Raw genomic sequence first — 21,346 nt, 5'->3', positions numbered from 1 at the left:
CCACCCTGCGTAAAAGATCCCTTTGGGACCATTCACATGGGTGGATTATTTCCGCAACCCTGTTGCGAAATTTGATGCAGAATTCTGATGGCAATTCCGCATCACAATCTGCATTTAGCATGGAGCAGACATATTCCGCCAGTATGAAAGCTTGCGGAATATTCAGCACCATAATCCGCACTACTAATGCGCAAACTTTGATGCGGATTGAAAATGGCAGAACTCTGCCCGTAATTCCTCATCAGATTCCGCAGTTAGCTGTGTACATTTTGGTGCGTAATTCCAAGTCAACAATTAGCAACGCTGTTGCAGACAATTCCGTCATGTGTGAGAGCACCTTTATCAGGCCTCCTAATGATTCAGGCGTGATTAAACACTAATTATAGAAACCAGAGCATCAATGGCAACCGTGCAAACAACCAGGCATTTAAAGAGGCAATGCACGCTAAAACACAAATTATATGCCTATTTGCAAAAAAAAAAAAAATTCCAAAAACCTACTTAAATCATTGCTATAGTTGAATCCAAGTGCGCCTAAGGCGCTACCACCAATCCTACACCCATGGCAATCGCCACCAGGGCAAGGTAGTGACCACTGTTCTGCGTGGCGACCTTGCAGGTGTCGGTTGACACATTTAATGGCTGTCAGCGGGTGCGGCTGCCAACTGTCATAGATGTAAAGAAGTTTTCGAGTGCCTGAAATATTCTTACACACATTGATGTAGATTGTGGTAATAACACTTGTGCCAATGAGGGATATTATTGACCTTCACTGTTTTTTAAGACATTTCTAAATACAAATTAACTATTCAGTTCTTATATCTGTAGCAACCAGTAATTCATCTTCAAAAGGAGCAAACCGAAGCACCCCCCCCCCCCCCCCCCACCGTCTCTGATCCTGGGTTCTATTCTTTATTGCAGCTAATTGCTTTTTGATGTTCATTGCTGTTTCTGCTTTTCTAAATGCAGTAATAGAAGTGGCGTCCATATAATTATACTGGATATTAGCTCCTCTCGGGCACTTCAAAAAAATAAATAAAAAGAAAAAAAAAAATCTAAACTTTCATTTTATTCAATAGACGAAAAAAAAAAACCCCATGCATGACTGGACGGCGATATTATCATTGTGCTTGTGGTTAAAATAAACACAGGCAAAATGTTAATGGCTTTATAATATGGACGGGATAATTAATCCCTTCGGTGTAGGAGAGGCTTTGTAATGTAAAACAAAAAGGTTGACTGGATTCGCCGCTTTATGGTGATAATATGTTCTGCGTAAAAAAAAAAAAAAAAAAAGGACACATACATAAGACTTAATCCAGTGCTAAAACAGGCGATGTCCTTATGACTACACAGTAAAAGTACATAAAAATTTTAGAATCACTAATAAACAGGTAGGTATTAATTCACGTGAATAATAGTCTACAGCATTAGGATAAAGCAGATCGTGCTGATTGCTGGTTGTTCCTCAAGTGTCCAGCAGGCGGCAGCCGTCTGTGTTATTGCTGCATCCCAGAGACATTCGGAACTAAACCGAATGCACAAATAAGTGGTAAGACCAAGAGCGTAACTATAGAGGATGCAGGGGATGTCATTGCACCTGGGCCCAGGAGCCTTAGGGGGCCCATAAGGCCTCTCTCCTCCATACAGGTAACCCAGTACTATGAGTAAAGCATTATAGTTGGGGGGCCTGTTACAAGTTTTGCATCGGGGCCCAGAAGCTTCAAGTTACGCCTCTGGGTAAGACATAACACCCAATCACATAGGTGCTTTACTTACCGATATACGATGGTGACAAACTGTCCATTGATATAAATGACTTTCATTTGACTACAGTTATTTAAGTTATAGAGTGCAATGAAAAAAGTTACCCAAAAGCCCCAAACTTTTTAGTTACAATCTGTATTGGGGTTTGTTAACATTCATTTTTTTGTCCTCAGTTGGAGGTATACATTGGAGTATTTCCTGACATACGTCTCTAGTAGAAGGCTGCGATGTATACATTAACTTCAATGGAACCGTCAACGCGGAATATGCGAAAAAAAGGAGCATGCTGCGATTTTTCCTCTGCTCGTGGAAACCGCAATTGTTTTCTGCAAGTGTGCAGGAAGAATCGATTTCCTATAGCATGCTATGGACGCTATTTGCTGCGGATTCGACGTGTGGACGCCAATTGCGGATTCCGCAGTAAATATCCGTCTGTGGGCAAGAAAACTTAAATCAGCAGCATAAAGCCTCATGCCCACAACCGTGTCGGACTCCGCCAGCGGAATATTGCAGCGGATTCAGACACGGCGCCCCCCAAAGAGCCCATACTCACCTCTCCGGATCTACCGCGCGAATCCTGTCTGGCAAGCTGGCACGCATGCGCAGTTCCACGCATGACGCGCTGGCAGTGGGTGATGACGCTGTGCTCACTGCGGAAGTATCACATGACAGACGGCTTCCATTGACTACAATAGAAGCTGGCTGCGCGTTTTCCCGTGGCAATTAGAGCGATTTCTTTCACGCGGTGGAATTCCACAGCGTGAACATTAAAGACAGAAAGCTATTAGGTTCAGTAGAACCTTAATAGCTGCGGGATAACGCAGCGGATTTCCGCCGCGTGAAATGCAGCAGAAATCCGTCCGTAGGGATTAGCCCTAAATAGCAAAGACGTTGCAGAAAATTTCCACACTGTGTAAAGGAGATTTCGGAAATCCCTTCCACGTAGCTTGTACTGTAAATGCTGCAGAAATTCCGTAGCGATTACAACCTGTGTGAAGCCGCCTTATAACTAACGGGGTCCGTCGGACGCTGTTCCTGTTTGTCTTGTGCCCGATCCGGCGCTTCCGTTATTTTCATTGTTCGGCAAACAACGCAAGAATGAGCAAAGCCATATTCTAGTAAGCTATTCCATGAAGCCAAAAAAAAGTCATACCAGCCCGGCGCAATGACTAAAAGATATCCAATATGTAAGTTTAGGAATGTACAAATAATATTTATTGGAAAACCAAAATAGAACTTTATGCTTCATAGGCTAATTTACATACTTTTCCCATAGAGCATTGTGTAAAAGAGAATTCTCTCTACTACTTGGATCTCTTTAATGATAAACAGTAGCCGCGCCTCGTCAAGTTAAACCCTGTCATAGCTGCCATGTCCCATGAGCATACGCATCTCAACCCACAATATTGCAGACTGTATAGTCTTGTTTGTGTTTCTGCTCCAAATTTAGTCTGTATTTTATTACTGACCGAATACGGACTAAATACAGACCCATTGGATTACATTGGTCTGTATGATGGACTGAAATCGCCTATGAAAGCCTATGGGAGTGTAACAAAAATGTAGTGAAAACAGATACTACATGCGTATTTACTGCATTTTGCTGCCAGGAGACAGTGGAGAAAAAAATTACATAAATTGGACTTTTTTTTTGTGCACATGAAAAACACTGTGAATATGGATGAAACGCGTTTGTAAAAAATGCGCAGATGCACAAAGAAATGCACTAAAAAACACCGCTACACACGTCATGATAGTGGTGTATTTTTCACAGACCGTGTGAATGAGGCCGCAGGCTGGATTGTTCCATGCGAATTTTGAACCGGAAAAAATTGAGCTGATATCGCACGAAAATGGAATGGAAAATTGAATGGCGCATTCACAAGATTGTTTCTTTACTTGGATGGTCAGTCAGAGCAAATACAAGTGCAGTTCCTATTTTTGTCAAATTTTCTGAAAATCGCCCACTGAAGTCAATGAGTGTGTTAAAAAAAAAAAAGTGAACCAAAAAAGCGCCAAGTCCGTACATGTATACGTTTTTTTAAGTGCATGAAAAACTAATGTAAAAAATGGATGGAAATCACTTGTGAAGACTGCAGAGATGCATGAAAATCAGACCTCATTCACTTTAGCGGATGCAATTTTGGTTTGTGAAAAATGCCCCCCTTTCACTGGGTTTTTATGTGCATTTTTATTAAATATGTATGTTTTTACATCCACGTTGCATCCTTATTCTCTGTATCACATATGCAAAACGAAAAAGCAAGAAAGATCAAATAATTTTTTTCCCCCACTGTCTCCTGACAACATGTGTAAGAATACGCAGTGAACACGCATGTAATATCTGTTTTCATTGCAATTTTTTTACCCTCCCATAGACTTTCATGGGTGATTTTGGTCCAACATATAAACCACAATGCTGCGATTTTGAATACAGCAATTTAATTAGATGAGTCCATAACTAGTGAGAAAAATATACGGACTGAATACAGACAGAAGATACAGGGCTCACTCACACGGGTGTAGGCGGGGATTGTTTTACACGTGCTGTACACAGCAAACATGCATGTACATGGTAAATCTCCATAGCCTATAGTGGTGGGCGCATAATATGCACCAAAATAGGACATACTGCATTTTTTACCCACGTAATATGCAGGAGCCCAATAGAAATGAGCGGTCTTTTAGCCCCCCCTATTATGTGTGTAATACATGGGGCACATACACCAATGTGAATGAGCCCTGAGATTGTGCTGCGAAGCGATAGCAGAAGAAAACGCATGAATGTGAAGCCCGTACCTTCCAATGGGTTCCTTCACATTAGCAATGATTTATCTGATACAATCTTGCAAGAAAAAAAAAAGCGCGGCGTGCTCTATATTGCCGCAATTTGTGATTTTTTTTTTGTAGCCCACGTTTCCCTATGGGGTGTTCTTGTATATCACATCGCACAAACTTGCAATTTTTGTGTGATTTGATGCGTCATTAATATTAGAAAGTCCTATTGACTTTCATGATTTTATCGCAAGAGGCCGCGATGTGATGCGCGATTATTCTCACAAAAAAGAAACAATACCGCTGAAAAATTGCGGAAACAAAGACGTGATTTTGCCCAATTTTCTCGTGGCAAAATCGCTGTTACCCGCGTGAAAGAGGCCTTATGTAAGTAGCTTCACACGGACCATCGCGATTTTGGCGAGAGAAAATTGTGGCAAAATCGTGTCTTTGAACCTGCGATTTTTTAGCGGTATCGCTGCTTTTTCATGACAGTAATCTCGCGATGTCAGCGATGCTTTTTTTAGAATAATCTCGCATCGCTGCAGCCCACGTTAAAATTGTCCATTTTTTTATGCGAAAGTCAATGCAATGCAAGTGTGTTGCAATGCGATGCGATCAAAAGGAGGCTCCATAGGGAAACATGTCGCGAAAGATAGGGCATGCTGCGATTCTTTATTCTCTCAACTTCGCATCAGTGAAAACATCGCTAATGAGAAGGAAACCATTGTATTGAAAAAATTGCGCGATTTTCTCGCCCATGTGAAACCACCCTTAGGGCGCCCACCCACTGGTGTTTTTTTTTCCTTTGCGTTTTGCGTTTTTTCTCAAGAGCAATTAGTTTTGAATGTGTTCCTGTCCACTGGCGTTTTTTTTTTCGGTCCGTTGCGTTTTTTAACATAGGAACTGTCAGTTGCATATGTGTCCTTATTTTTCTCGTAATGCACCCATGAATGTCAATGGAAATGGCGCGAAAAAGCCGCGAAAATGCCGCGAAAAACCCCGCAAAAAACGCGCCAAAAACGCTGCGTTTTTCACGCACAGAAATCGCAAACGCCAGTGGGTGGGCGCCCTTACGGTGGTTATAAAACCAAAGCCTTATGGTCTGATGTAAAACCCAAGCCTTGCAATGCAACAGTCCAGTGCAATGGAGATGAATACTATCATGCCCTCTTGTGGTGGATGCTGGAACTGAACTTTGCACTTTGGACAAGTCAATGACCACCACTGTCCCTTCTTTAAAACTCCAGTTTGTCTTTTTGTGTCCCTTCCCCCACGATCCCTGGAGACATCCAAGGCAGCAGTAAAGCCATACCACCCCAGATGGTGCCAGAAGGTATTGGACAGGGGAATAGAAAACAGGGTTATATAAAGCCAAAGGGGGAAATTGAGGAAGCCATAAAAATACCTTCTACAAAAGGCCGGGGTCCAAGAAGAATGCTGAATAGTCTAGAAACTAGTTGTAGCCATAGGGCAAACTATCCAAGCAACTCAGAAACTTTCATCTGACTCATCACTCTCACTATGGGCAAAGCTTGCTCCATGTTAATTAATATCTCGAATTTGTCTGTGGCATGAATTGCCCATATAGAGTGTCACAATGAAAGGACATTTCTTCGACAACGCCACAGGGTCAGGTACTTGGTTAAATGACATCATGGCAGCCAAGGCGCTCCAATTTACAGCAGCCGATGGAGCCCGAAGCTCCAGATAAAGTGACTTTGTGGGCGCATTAATCTTCCCATGCAGAAATGAATCCAGCATGGAAGGGTTAAAGAGCTGAAGACTTGTTCCTGTAGGAGTGAGAGAGGTAATTGGGGAAGGGGCTGCAGAGATGAAAGAGAAGGAGGAAGTGGAAGACAGGAGAGGCAGAGATGAAAGGAGAAGGAGGATGATATAGAGTCACTTAATCACTTTATGGCCCATACAAGAGATGATTCTCCCTCCCTTTTCTGTATCCTAGGGGTGACCGGTGGGGGGCTGCGAATAAGGCACACACCTGCTTCCTCCCCCCAGCCATAAATACACACAAACATGCATCTATGCACATCAGCCTTGGGGCAGAGACAGTAGACACATAGATTAACTAGTGGTCTGACTGGCCGTCTGAGATGGGTCAAAGAGCACCCTGACCTGTCGGAAAGTGATACCCAGACGTGACCTGTTAAACTATGTGGAAACTGTCAGCAAGTATGTAGACTGCACTGCGATAAATAAAATACATTGACACGCTGAGTATTTTAAAATAGACTTACTAATAATACACGGGATATTGAATGGTTTCCTTCTATCAGGTTCTTAACAACTCCATCAGCTGTTTCTTGGTTATATCTCTATTTGGGAGAGCTAAGTGACAACTAATATAATCCCCATCACATCAATCATACAGGTTGTCACTCAGGTTTTACTAGATTGTTGGATCCACCTCCATATGTAGTGATGTATAAGAGGGAAATGTGACGCTGTATCTAGTTACCTTCACAGACAGCGGGCTAAAAACCCACAGCACAATCTGCAATGAAGGCCCATTCACACGAGCGTATATACATCGGGTAAAAAAACGTGACCGTCTAAAGCATTGGATTACAATGTAATCACTCAGATGAGCGTCATAAAAAAATCGGGCTGGGAAAAATAGGACATTGGCAGGGATCGGGACTTTATCGCGAGGTTTTTCTTTTTGCGCAATTTTTGTTAAAATGCATATGCTCATGTGAAGGAGGCCTAAATCTGCACATGATTTTGTGGTGGATGTAGTATGGATGTAGCTGAAGGATTTCTTTCATTACATAGAGATAAATGAAGTTCTCAATAACCAGATAAAAATGCAAGGTTCACATATTTTGATTAAAGCATGTGGGCCCATCTGCCCCATTCAGGCAAACCTTATTGGACGGGCACCTAGCTCTAAAATACAGCTCTCTTTGAGTTAAAGGCCTCTAAAGCTGGATATTTGGCTATATACTTTTACTAAGCCACCTGGGACAGATGGGTGAATGGAGTGCAAGACGAAAGTGAGGGCAGCCACTCCCCCACCAATGCAATGCATACAAAAAATAAAAGTCAGCACTTCCAACAAATAACGTAAATGTAAAGGTGCATGCCAGCCATGACTGCAACAATTACTATAACAGAAACACGGGTCTCAGCACTCACACACATTTAATATCTTTGTTGGAAGTGATCACTTTTGTTGTTTATATGCATTGCATTGGAGGGGGAGTGGCTGCCCTCACTTTTTCTTGCACTCCAGTTACCCATCTGTCCCAGGTGGCCTAATGAAGGTATATAGTCAGGCATCCAACTTTACCTTAGTTCATTGGAAGCCTTTGGCCTAAAGAGATGGGTTTTTTAGAGCTAGATACCTATCTAATAAAGTTGGCTTGAACATGGCAGATGGGCCCACATGTCTTGATCAAATATGCACTATGAAAATTGCATTTTTTTGCGGTTAGTATGAGCAACATTTCATTTCAGATAGGAAATGTGCATGAGTGCTGAAGCACGTGTTTCTAATTATTGCAGCCATGGTTTATGTGTAGCTTCACATTTATGTGTTGACTTTAGTTTTTTGGTATGCATTGAAATGAATGAAATCCACTGTAAAATGTATCAAATAGATCATGCTGCAAATATGAAATCCCGCAACATGAACAGAATCAGCAACAGGATATTTCTGCTATTAGTGCATGTGATGCAAAGAAAATAGGAGCCAGTTCTCCACCATGCTCCTGACCGTAACCAATCCCCAAATAAGAATATCAGAACGGAATGGGTGAACTGTTCTAGAACTAAGACATAACTTTTATTACTAATAGTTAAAATATGAGTGACGGATTATGCTGCAAGATAAAGCCGCCTTCACATCAAATCTATGCGAAGCAAACATCAATAAATATAGACCACTTGAATAATAGAAACATCTTACACCACTTCTGACAATGCAAATCATACAGGGGCTTGTTCAATATACACAAAAATGGTGAAAGAGGTCTAGTTGAAAATTCATACATCCAAAAAGTCAGACAGGGACTGTCAAAAAGGGACCAAAATTCCATAAACTGTCCCTATAAATCCCTGGGTGCTATATTTGTCCTGCCTGAAGAAAAATGGGGCAATCGTCCTGATCAGGACGGCCCCACAGTGACCCTAAATTAAGAGACGCCATCAAGGTCCTAACGGTTGGTCCATTCATCCCTATGTGTTTCACCTAGTAACTAAGTCAAGATTCATCAGAGGAGACTAGAGAATAAGAGTGAGGGCTCAGTCACATGGGCGCATCGGCACCCGTACAGCGGCGCCGATGCGCCCGTGTGACTGAGCTGTTACTGCAGAAAGAAGACGGTCGTACTTGAAGACGGACGTCTCTCTGCAGCGCTGATGAAAGAACACATGACCGACAATGAAGCTGGTTACATGTTCTTTCCTCCGGCGCTGCAGAGAGGTCAGTCTTCAGGTACGGCCGTCTGCTAACTGCAGTAACACGGGCGCCGATGCGCCCGTGTGACTGAGCCCTGAGACTGCTTTCAATCGAGCATATTTTAAGTCCATATCTGGTCCGTATTTTGCGGACCATAATACGGAGGTAATATAAATTCATCTATTTATGGACGTTTTTTGAAAAATACAACACAACCGATTTTTTTGCTTTTTTGCCTCAGTTTTTCAATTCTTTCCTATTGGATCCATTTTATGGCTGTGATACAGATGACATTACGACCAAATTTCATCTGTTTTTGTTTCTGTATATTTTATTTACTACCGGGCAAATACTAACCCATATTTGCCCAAAAGAAAACTAAATATACAGAGGCAAAAACAGATGAAAACTAATGAAATACGGATGGCATAGGGTTGAACCGTTCATAATACGAATTCTTATTTAGAACGTGCAACAATATACTCGTATGGAACAGGCCTTGCAAGGATCTTCAATCACATGTCTGCTGCGACTACAATGGCCTCCTGCTGGATATGATATATATTTATTCGGTTTCTTTGTCAGTTGCTAAAATCTCAGAAATTGCAAATATTTTTTCAGAAAACCAAGGGTAACATTTTTGGAGCTAACACTCAATCCACCGTGTCCCTGCTCTCTCCATAAATTTAGGCAATGGGAGTGGAAAATATTTTGACACCCTTTCCCTCTGCCCCCTCATACTCAGGCTGCAGATAACTCCCGTGGACACTGTGCAGATGCAGAATACACCCTCCTCCTGCCCATAAGCTGATCCCACTTGGCTGGATAATGGAAACCAGTTAAATTTTACAGAGCAATAAAGTGTTATGAAGACACTAAACATCAGTTTATGGTTAAAGATCAGAGCAGAAGAATAAATTGCAGTTTAACGAAAGTCAAGAGAGCGACAAAGACCTAAAATGGGGGTGGGGGGTTAGAGGGGAATCTGGATGACCTATCTAATGCACATAGAGACAGGCCTGCTCTGCTTTTCTGAAGGGATATTCACACACTCAGCCGTAAAAGTAATATATATTTCCTATTTAGTACAGTAGTAGCATTTATTGTTATTTTCCTATAAATGTCCAATAAAACATAAGGTCATTCCAGACAAATACAAAAACATCTATCTATAGATATGACATTAACAAGACCCTGGATCGTTAAGTTACTTAACCTACATTCTCATTTTTTTTGCCAAACGATCAAGGTGAAGTAGGAAGTTTCCAGAAGAAACTTGCTGGCCCATAAAGCAGAGGCCAAATCCTTTAGATTGAGAGAACTAAATTTAAAAAATGTAGCAAAGGGGTTTTTAAGGCATTGTACCCATGGCATAGTCTAATTGGTGGCTCCTCACCGTGGAGACCCCCACTGATCCCGAGAATGAGGGACCCATGCCCCTATCTTCTCATCAATGTGGTCTTGGTGCACCCACCCTCAGAGATGTCACACTGAATGGAGCAATGGCCATGTATGTATGGTGCCACTCCATTTATTTCAGTAGGGCTTATGGAAATAGCTGAGTGCTCGTACTTGGCTATCTCCGGCAGTCCCACTGAGAATGAATCTCGGAGTGGCACTGGGCATGCATGACCACCACTGCATTCAATCGCCTCCTTACGGTAGGGGGTGCAGTTAGCCCACAGTGAGAAGGCCAGGGAAAATGGGACCACCATTCTTGGGATCGGTGGGGGTCTCAGTGGTGAGACCTCAACCGATCAGACATTTATCACTTATCCTATGGCACAACCCCTTTAAGTGGCTCCAATATTGAGGACCTATCAGCTCACTTAAAAAAAGCGACTAATGAGCAACTTCTCGCTCAGTGTGAACAGGCAGTCTTTCATCTATGAACAACTGCCTGTTCACTGTGAATGGAGATGGGTGGCTGAAAGAGATCTACTGCAAACTCCACCTTCATTCATTGAACCACTATGGCTCCTGTGTGAACGCTGTGTAAAAGTACCCTTTCTCTTGTTCAGCTTTTCCTGCAAAGACATTCTTAAATTAATGCCTGCCTGCTGAGTGTGAAATGCTATGCAGGAAGAAATGCTTAGTTGTCCATTAGCATTGTGTCAGACAGACCAGAACATCAACCCTAATTTACTACCTAGAATGTTACCAGGACTTTTTAAAGCAAGATGAAAAACCAGAAATTTGACCTAATGATGACATAAAAAGGAAGGATGTAAATAACCTTATCTCCTATTTGTGTTTAAAGGGGAAAAACAACCAAACAGTAAAATAAGATAGTAACCAGGATACAAACATATATTAAGGTAAAACAGACATTTGAGATGTTTTTTTTTTTTTTTTCAAATTGCCCCTCGGGATCCCTTATACCCATTGCTCTCATAGCCACCATTTACTAATAGTCAGCCACAGGGCTGCATGGAGGGAAGGTGAGAACTCTCTGGACTGGCAGGAATCCCAGCAGTCAGACCTTCACTTTTCAGAAAGTGGTAGGCTATCTTAGCGATAGGCCATCACTGAGTCAGATGAAAAAAATCTTTTAAAACTTTATCCCTTTACTTGCTAAATACAAAATGATTCAGTTTTCTATAAGGTAATCTTTATTTAAAATTTCCTATCATTTTTCTGCTATAGAGTGTGTGCAACTCCTGTCTCTGCTGCAGCTTCTGATGTAGATACAGCAACATACTGTTTCTGGCTGCTGTCAGCTCAAAGCTGATGTCATCTTCTCTCTTTTCTTCCTGTCCCATCTTTTAGAACATGGCAGGCTGAGACACAGCAGCTCAGCTCTGCTATACCTCTGAATAATGCAATAACCATATTATAATCAGATACCAGTTCTACACAGTGATAGTGATTACAGTGCAGTTACCTCCTGTGATCATTAATGACGACTTTTTCACTGATTGGAGTTGTCTTCTTCAGACCACTATGAAAACTTCTAACTGCAACTTCTCTTTGCATACTCTCCCCAAACTGTCATTGCCACTCTCAGTAACCCCACATAGTACTAGTGCTTCCTCAATATGGGATAGGGGTTAGGGCTACTCAGCCACAGGGGCTCTTCTCCTTCTGGGCCTCTGTTCAGCTGAACTGGTTGGAGTGGTGGTATATTCACCCATGATTTAAACCATCTCAGTATTTTCCAACATCTCTTAATTTAGTGGCTATTTTAGAGGACCAGTTGAATCGGAAATAATTGGTAGACAAAGCATAGGAATTAAGCCGCATTTTCACGAAACGATTATCGTTTAAAATTCCTTCAAACGATGGCTTGTGAGCGATAATCTTTGTGTGTAAACGCTTCATCTTTCACTCTTCGGCTGGACAATGATTTTTAGGTGAGCCTTAAATCCATCCTTTAGCGGGAGAGAGATAGCAGGGACCACAGGCTGTGTTCTCCATGAAAACAACGGATTACATTGTATTCAGCTGACAGCCCATGGCAGCCTGCGCTAAGACAATGCAGCTGAGTGCAAAGTCCAGACCACATGCTGGGATTTGCAAACGGCTGCTGGAAGCTCATTCACATACAAATGATGCTGATAAAGTGCTAATGGGCATTAGTGCCCATTAGTACTTTATGCAAAATGATCGCTAGAACTGTCAATCTTTCAATCATTTGCATATAAATGGGCCTTTAGACTGGAGACAGAGCCTAAAATATATTCCCTAGGATGCACTGCAGGTAGCTCTACTTATAATGACAACTTTTATGCAGATGACAGGTCCAGAAACCTGGAGTCCTACAGAGAACTAGTCACTGAACAACAGTTACACAAAGTGGATTTTTTAGCCAAGTGCAACAACTGGTTAGGTAGCGGTATTTTTTACATGGTCATATATGATACACTTTTGGCAATCAAAGGTATTCAATATCTTTCCTTATTGTTGTTATTACTTTCTCATGAACATAGGAAGGATCACACCCCCGCTGTGCTGGAAATTTGAAGAAAATTGGAAAAACTGCAGTTAAAGCCCATAAGATCTGGTTCTCTCGATAGTAGAAACAGAGTATTGGAACTTAATGAAGTATATTGCCGACTAACAGCTCTTGGTAAGCTCTGCTTGATTTTAAAATTATAGGAGGTAAGCTACTTTAAAATTGCTGAACCTTTGGTGAACCTGCTCCAATATATGAGGGAATTGTATAATTTGCAATTTTGTAATACAGTCATAATATCAGAATTACTCTCTTTACAGGCAGGAGCATTTCCAGAGTACAGCTGATTTCAAGAAGTCGTCAATGTAACCTGGACTATGAGGCATAAAGACTCACAAACACGGCCATATTCAAAGGCAGTGATCATACTGCACATCCACGTGACACCAATTTTACTCAAAAAGTTTTTCAAATGACATCCGTGAGAAAAAATGGTGTAGCATTGCATGCCATATTACAGGAGTACTTAATACTTATACATAATATGGTGTCCCATCAAGGCATTACGTGTTGGTTACAAAATAGGGCATGTGAGAACTATAGGCCAGAGCAAAATTGTGCAGCAAAGTATAACATGTACTGTTTTCTGTGTCAAGATTAAAGAGGGCGTCCTGGTGTTTAGAAAAAATATCTAACAGCAGGGAATGTAATTAAAAAAACTACAACCATTACTCAACTGTTAACCCTTTAGTGACTAGTAGAGAGGAGCGAGCACGCTCGGTCAAGGCAGTTACTCGAGCGAGCATCGGTCTTTTTGAGTAACTGCATACTTGTCCGAGAAAATTCGGGGGGGGGGGGGGGGGTTGTGCAGTGAGAGAGATCTCTCTCTCCCCCCCGCCGAATTTTCTCAAATGAGTATGCAATTACTCGAAAAGACCGATGCTCGCTCGAGTAACTGCCTTAACCGAGCGTGCTCGCTCATCTCTAGTGACTAGCCTATTTTGTGCCTTAATGAATGGGCTATGTTTTTCATTTATTTCATTGTTGTGTCCCCAGAACCATAGTAGTTTTAGTTTTTCAACAACATATAGCTGTATTTTTTAATGGTACCACTTAGAGGTACATATGTGTTATTTAACGTTTCTTAATTAATTTTTTTTTTGGGGGGGGGGGGAGTGGAATGAACCCCGCCACAGAAATTCCACTATTGTTTTTTAGCTTGTTTTTTTTAATGGCATTCGCTGCACAGCATAAATAACGGTATCTTTTTTTTCTACAAGTCTATGGCGATACTAAATTTATATAGATGTTTTTATGTGTTTATTACTTTTTTACAATAGAAACACTAAAAAATGTAATTGGATCACCAAATTCCAAGACACATAAGATTTTAATTTTTTCACCAACGGAGCTATTTGAGGTCTTGTTTTTTGTGGGTGAGTTGCAGTTTCTAATGATACCATTTTGGAGTACATGCAGCTTTGTGATCACTTTTTATTGCGTTTTCTTGGAGGAAAATGGATGAAAGACAATGATTCTGCCATTGTTTTTTTTTCCTAAGGCGCTCACCATGTGGTGTAAATATGTTACCTTTATTGCTTGGGCCAATAGGATTATGGCAACACTAAGTTTACTTTTTTAACATTTTTTTATTGCTTTTGGACAATGAAAACGTTTTTTTATTTTAAAATTGCTACATCCCATGACCTATAACATTATTTTTTCACCAAATGAGCTGTGTGAGATCTTGCTTATTGTGAGGCGATTTGTAGTCTCCAGCGGTACCATTTTGGCTCTATTTTTGTTGCGTTTTTTTGAGAGGCGGATAAATGGAAAATAGCAATTCTAACATTTTTTTTAAATTATTTTGAGTTGTCCACCAAGTGAGATAACAGGCATGTGAGATTAATTGGGGAAAAAATCAGAAGCAACATCAGGAAATATTTTTTTACTGAAAGAGTAGTAAATGCTTGGAACAAACTTCCAGCAGACGGGGTTGGAAAATCAACAATGAATGAATTCAGACTGCCTGGGTTAAGCATCTATCCTAAGAGAGAGATAAAAAGGAAATAATGTAAAGCAGACTAGATGGACCAGGGGGGGCTTTTTCTGCCATCAATTTTCAATGTTTCTACATAATATTGTTATTGTACAGGTCATTACAAACATGGCATTACCTAATATATATTTTTTTTATAACAAATAGGTGTTTGTAGGGGAAAATGTGGGCTCTTTTACTCTTTTTTTTAAACTTAAATTATTTTAAAATATAAACACTTTTTTGTCCCTTAATGGGACTTGAAGATGTGCTTGTTCGATTGTTGGTATAGTTGGTATACTACTGTGCATTACTTATGTAGTGCAGTGTAGTATAATTTTGATAGCTGCCTCATTAGACTCTGCCAAAGGCAGGTAGGGTCTAATAGGATGGCTTGCATGGCAGATCTGGAGCCTTGATCAATCCTTTGGTCACTATGGCAACTGATGAGCACCCCGTGATCACATCATATGTTGCCAAATGGTGGCAGGTAGAATCTAGTCAACCTATCACTATTGACCGCAGCATATAAGGAATCAAAATGATCAGGATTAAAGGTTTCTTCGCTCATGGCCGTTACAGCCAAAGCCCAACTATCAGTAGACAACTGAGCCTTGGCTCTTCCCGGTACAGAATTTCTGTTCTGGTCTTAGACTAGACTGCTGTTTTTCATGGCGGCATAGCCTATGGTCTCTTAATGACTACCATAAAAACCCTGGTTACTAAAGAATTAAATTCCCCTCTTCTCCAGCTGCTACTCCATTAGTCTCTACCAGTCCTTGTTTACTTTGCTGTAGTCATGATGTGCCCTAGTTCCATGTGACCACAGCAGCCAATCACTGGCATCAATGGTCTCATACAGTACTGGACATTCAGGCTGGGGCCAGTGATTGATTTTAGTGGTCATGTGGATGTGGGATACCTGATCACTGCAGAACGAAATAAAGATGACAGGGACTGTCGCAGCAGCACGGCATCAGTGGCGCAGGATCCAACAAGTGAGTAATGGGAACTCCTTTTTATTGTCCCATTTCCAGCTGTTAGATGTTTCTTTTTTTATTTCCTGGACGACCGGTTTCCATTCTCTTTTTGATTTGCAACTTTGCTGCAATAATTTGTCACAGTCGCAGTAAAGTGCACAAATTGAGCGATTTAAGACATTACTATGGCTGTTCCTGTTGCACGACTGCTATGTTTCATCATGAAAGTCACCGTGTAGCTCCAGCATTAGGCCAATTTTCCATGAAGCAATCGTCAAGTGAGGATGTTGTTTAATTCTGTTTCGACTAAACAGGTGGAGAAGTAGATTCCCATAGAAGTATGACAAACTGCTCATATGTATAAGTGTGAGCTGTCAGCGTGCTCCATGATGGTTTGTTTGGTAACATTTCTCATTTACATTGGGTCGTTATCACTATGAACAGGATAATAAAATCGCTTTTGGATCTGGATAATAATCTCATTGGGTAAACGTTCCTTCGTTCGAATTCTCATTAAAAATAAAGAATGCATCTGTTCGTATTCGTGGAATGATATTCTTCAATGAAGTTAGGCAAAAACAAGTAAACTATAAGAACGCCTCTGTAATGTTTTACTTTATACACCAATTTCGAGCCTGTTACCCCCAACTAGTTACTTCCAAAATGTCCTCCAAACGGGTCAATTATCTGTATTTTATTTTCCAGATTTCTGTAGTAGCTTCCCTCTAATAAATGCCTGAGCCATAAGGAAATAAGGGAACCGAGTCTTTGGGAGTCAAGTATTTCAGTTGCTTAGAAACAAAAGACATTAGAAGTTAGAGTTTTCTGCAGGTGTTTTCAAGTCACAGCACATTCCATAGGAAATGGAGAATTCCCAGATCGGCGGTGTATTGTAGTCATTATGCCATGCCGCCGCTTGGGTTCATCCAGTACTGTAAGCAGTCAGTAATCAATGTCACAAGGTGGAATTAGTCATTATACATAAAACAGGAGTCTCTGAACAACCCGAAATAGATTTTAATTCATTATTATGTCTTATCTATCTTTCCTACATTAGACAACCCCTTATTAAATGTGCTATTAGAGAGGTTCTCCAATCTGGAACGCCCTGTTAGTTACAAAGTAAGAAAAAACTGACTACACATGGATGGCATCTGAGTTCAGTCTGGTTTTTTTTGGATCTTCATTGACTTGAATGGAAAAGTCGTGTCTGCAAATTGGATCAGAATAGTGCATACCATGAATTTGGTTTGAATGTCAGAAAAACTGATGTGCGTCTTGCCCCACTGAGTAATATGTGGCCATGTGCTATGCAAGACTAGTCTATTTTTTTAATTGGACAGCACATGGACTGCAAAAAAACACTAGTGTGCCAGCGGTTCTGAACAGATACACATGCTAGCAATTACCGTGAAGGCTGCAAAATGAGGCACAACCTAAGGACAAGTGTGGAATTGTTTATCCGGAAAAAAAAGCTGATAATTTTTGCTATTCGTGGGCAATTCCTTAAACGGTGTTGTCCATCAAAGAAAATTACATTGAATGGTGCACAAACATAGAAAAGGCATACTCAACTTACTTCGCCATTCCCATTTGGACACTGCCCGATTCCCTGCCACTTTCGACTTCCTGCTGCAGCGATAACGTCCGAACACCTAGAGTGTTATACAGTATAAGGCTTTATTCACACGTGTGTTTTATCGCGGCGATTTTGCTGCGATAAAAAGACGGCTAAACATCGCGACCATCTGAATTATTGGACTCCAATGGATGGGTTCAGATGGGCGATTTTTAGGGGCGTAAAATTGGCCGGCCAGAAACAATAGTGCACACAGTGCCTATTCCAGCCAGCCGCTTTTACGCCAGACTAAAAAGATAGGTCTGGACCTATCTTTTGACCAGAATGTGGCAGCCAGTCCCACAGACTCAGATGAGAGCCTATAGGAGCTGCCGGAAAAGGGAGGTGAGAGGGAACCTAGCAGCGGCTCTGCTAAACTCCCTCCCTCTTCCCTTCCCCTATCCTCCCCTAGCCAACCAATCAGCCATAATGAGAGTGCATTTATTCTGCGCTCGCCTCTACATGGGCACTGGTTATTGTCCTGCCTGAGATGTTTAGTCAGCCAGCAAACTCCTGTCAGCTACGTACCAGTGGCTATTTATTCTGTGTGGTGCTTGTTCTCTTCTACCAAATATTGTGTTGATACATTGCCCTTTTAATCGGCATTAAACAAATTTCATATCCTCCATCTAGGAACAGACTAGGCCTTTTAGGTGCCAGACATGAAGCTGCCCTTATTGGTGTTGGGATCAAACCTGGGACCTCCTGCACTCTAGTCGGCTCCCTATTGAGCCATCCAGCCCTGGAGAGTTCCCCTGCATGACTCGTTCCATGCCTTGTTCCATGTTTCCTGTTAGTCTAGTTCCTGCCTCCCGGTCCTGGCACTGCCCTGCCACTAATTGGGACTTCTTATAAAAGCCTGGCCCTGACACTCCTCCAGTGCGTGATTATTGTGCTCCAAGCCTTGATCTAGCTCCACTTCTGCCTGCTCTTCTGCGATTCTACTGAGACCTTCTGATATTGACCCCTGGCTTCCTTTCTGACTACGCTACCCACCCCATTCATCTGTACTGCAAACTGAGACCTCCCATTGACGACTCCTGGCTCTTTCCTGACTATTCTCCAGACCTGTGGCTACTACACCTGAGGCTCCAACCCTGTGCCTGAAACCACTATAATCAGGGTGTTGGCCCTGCTTCTGGGTAAGGTGTGGCACACCAAGGTTGGTTAGGAATAGTGTTTCCATCCCTGTATTTCTGTTACCGCTATTTGCCCTATTTTGTGTTCTCTGTGCTTTGGTGATATAATATTTTTCTATACTTGTCCATTGTGGACATGAATTATGTCTTGATCTGATGTGGTGGTGATGTCTATAGAGGGCACTGTACTTGCGCCCTGCACAAACGTAGAAGCGCCAACAGATTCTGCAGCACTGTACAAAGCAAGGGGGTACAAGTACCAACACAATCAGACACTACATACAATATTAAACAATTGGAATATTAGCAGTGAGGGCCCTCCTTGCATCAATCTACAATCTAGGAAGAAATTGGGGTGTCACTACAGGTGAAAGAGCTTGTTTTTATACTAAGTTAAAACCACAATGTCACAGAATTAGCAAGGACAAAGAAAGAGTGAAATAGTACATGTCTCAGTGTTTTTTCTTTGTTTTTGGTTACATAGTTTCTGTGCCAAAATCATATAGAAATGTATGACATAATGTTTCCATAGGTTTCTATAGAAACGATGTATGTGTTGGTGCAGTACTGACATGATTTTTGGCTTATGTTCAGCCAAAAATATGTTAAGGTAGTTGCATCATATGGTATTCTAGCCTGTACTGAAACCTGAAACATGGAAACCTAAACGCATGCACATTTATAAGTATAGCAGCCATTTGGATCCAATTAAACATTCCTGTTTTTGATCCATCTAAAGAGAATACATATATATATATATATATATATATATATATATATATATATATATATACCTATGCAGAACAGCAGCGGAGACAGTGCATCACCTTGGTATATGCTGCAGTTGATGGTCACTTGTGGTAGCCATCTTGAGTTGACATTTTATACGTAAATGTGTGTATATATATATATATATATATATATATACACTACCGTTCAAAGGTTTGGGGTCACATTGAAATGTCCTTATTTTTGAAGGAAAAGCACTGTACTTTTCAATGAAGATAACTTTAAACTAGTCCTAACTTTAAACAAATGCACTCTATACATTGCTAATGTGGTAAATGACTATTCTAGCTGCAAATGTCTGTTTTTTTGTGCAAAATCTACAAAGGTGTATAGAGGCCCATTTCCAGCATCTATCACTCCAGTGTTCTAATGGTACAATGTGTTTGCTCATTGGCTCAGAAGGCTAATTGATGATTAGAAAACCCTTGTGCAATCATGTTCACACATCTGAAAACAGTCTAGCTCGTTACAGAAGCTACAAAACGGACCTTCCTGTGAGCAGATTGAGTTTCTGGAGCATCACATTTGTGGGGTCAATTACACGCTCAAAATGGCCAGAAAAAGAGAACTTTCATCTGAAACTCGACAGTCTATTCTTGTTCTTAGAAATGAAGGCTATTCCATGCGAGAAATTGCTAAGAAATTGAAGATTTCCTACAACAGTGTGTACTACTCCCTTCAGAGGACAGCACAAACAGGCTCTAACCAGAGTAGAAAAAGAAGTGGGAGGCCGCGTTGCACAACTAAGCAAGAAGATAAGCACATTAGAGTCTCTAGTTTGAGAAACAGACGCCTCACAGGTACCCAACTGGCATCTTCATTAAATAGTACCCGCAAAACACCAGTGTCAACATCTACAGTGAAGAGGCGGCTGCGGGATTTTGGGCTTCAGGGCAGAGTGGCAAAGAAAAAGCCATATCTGAGACTGGCCAATAAAAGAAAAAGATTAAGATGGGCAAAAGAACACAGACATTGGACAGAGGAAGACTGGAAAAAAGTGTTGTGGACGGATGAATCCAAGTTTGAGGTGTTTGGATCACAAAGAAGAACGTTTGTGAGACGCAGAACAAATGAAAAGATGCTGGAAGAATGCCTGACGCCATCTGTTAAGCATGGTGGAGGTAATGTGATGGTCTGGGGTTGCTTTGGTGCTGGTAAGGTGGGAGATTTGTACAGGATAAAAGGGATTCTGAATAAGGAAGGCTATCACTCCATTTTGCAACGCCATGCCATACCCAGTGGACAGCGCTTGATTGGAACCAATTTCATCCTACAACAGGACAATGACCCTAAACACACCTCCAAATTGTGCAAGAACTATTTACAGCAGAAGCAGGCAGCTGGTATTCTATCGGTAATGGAGTGGCCAGCGCAGTCACCAGATCTGAACCCCATTGAGCTGTTGTGGGAGCAGCTTGACCGTATGGTACGCCAGAAGTGCCCATCCAACCAATCCAACTTGTGGGAGATGCTTCTAGAAGCGTGGGGTGCAATTTCTCAAGATTACCTCAACAAATTAACAGCTAGAATGTCAAAGGTGTGCAATGCTGTAATTGCTGCAAAAGGAGGATTCTTTGACGAAAGCAAAGTTTGATGTAAAAACAATGTTATTTCAAATACAAATCATTATTTCTAACCTTGTCAATGTCTTGACTCTATTTTCTATTCATTTCACAACGCATGGTGGTGAATAAGTGTGACTTTTCATGGAAAACACAAAATTGTTTGGGTGACCCCAAACTTTTGAACGGTAGTGTATATAGATGCACTGTCTCCGCTGCTGTTCTGCGTAGGCTCACCCCTCAGCCAGATAATCACAAAAATCGGATATGGATACAAATTCGAGATTGGGACGAAATTACCAACTGATAGATATACAGACCAGCCACAAGTATCTTGGTATCCTACAATCTCATAATGAAGAA

Source organism: Eleutherodactylus coqui, chromosome 1 (genome assembly GCF_035609145.1).
Source record: "Eleutherodactylus coqui strain aEleCoq1 chromosome 1, aEleCoq1.hap1, whole genome shotgun sequence".
Lineage (NCBI taxonomy): Eukaryota > Metazoa > Chordata > Amphibia > Anura > Eleutherodactylidae > Eleutherodactylus > Eleutherodactylus coqui.
Note: the sequence above shows the minus strand (reverse complement) of the source record.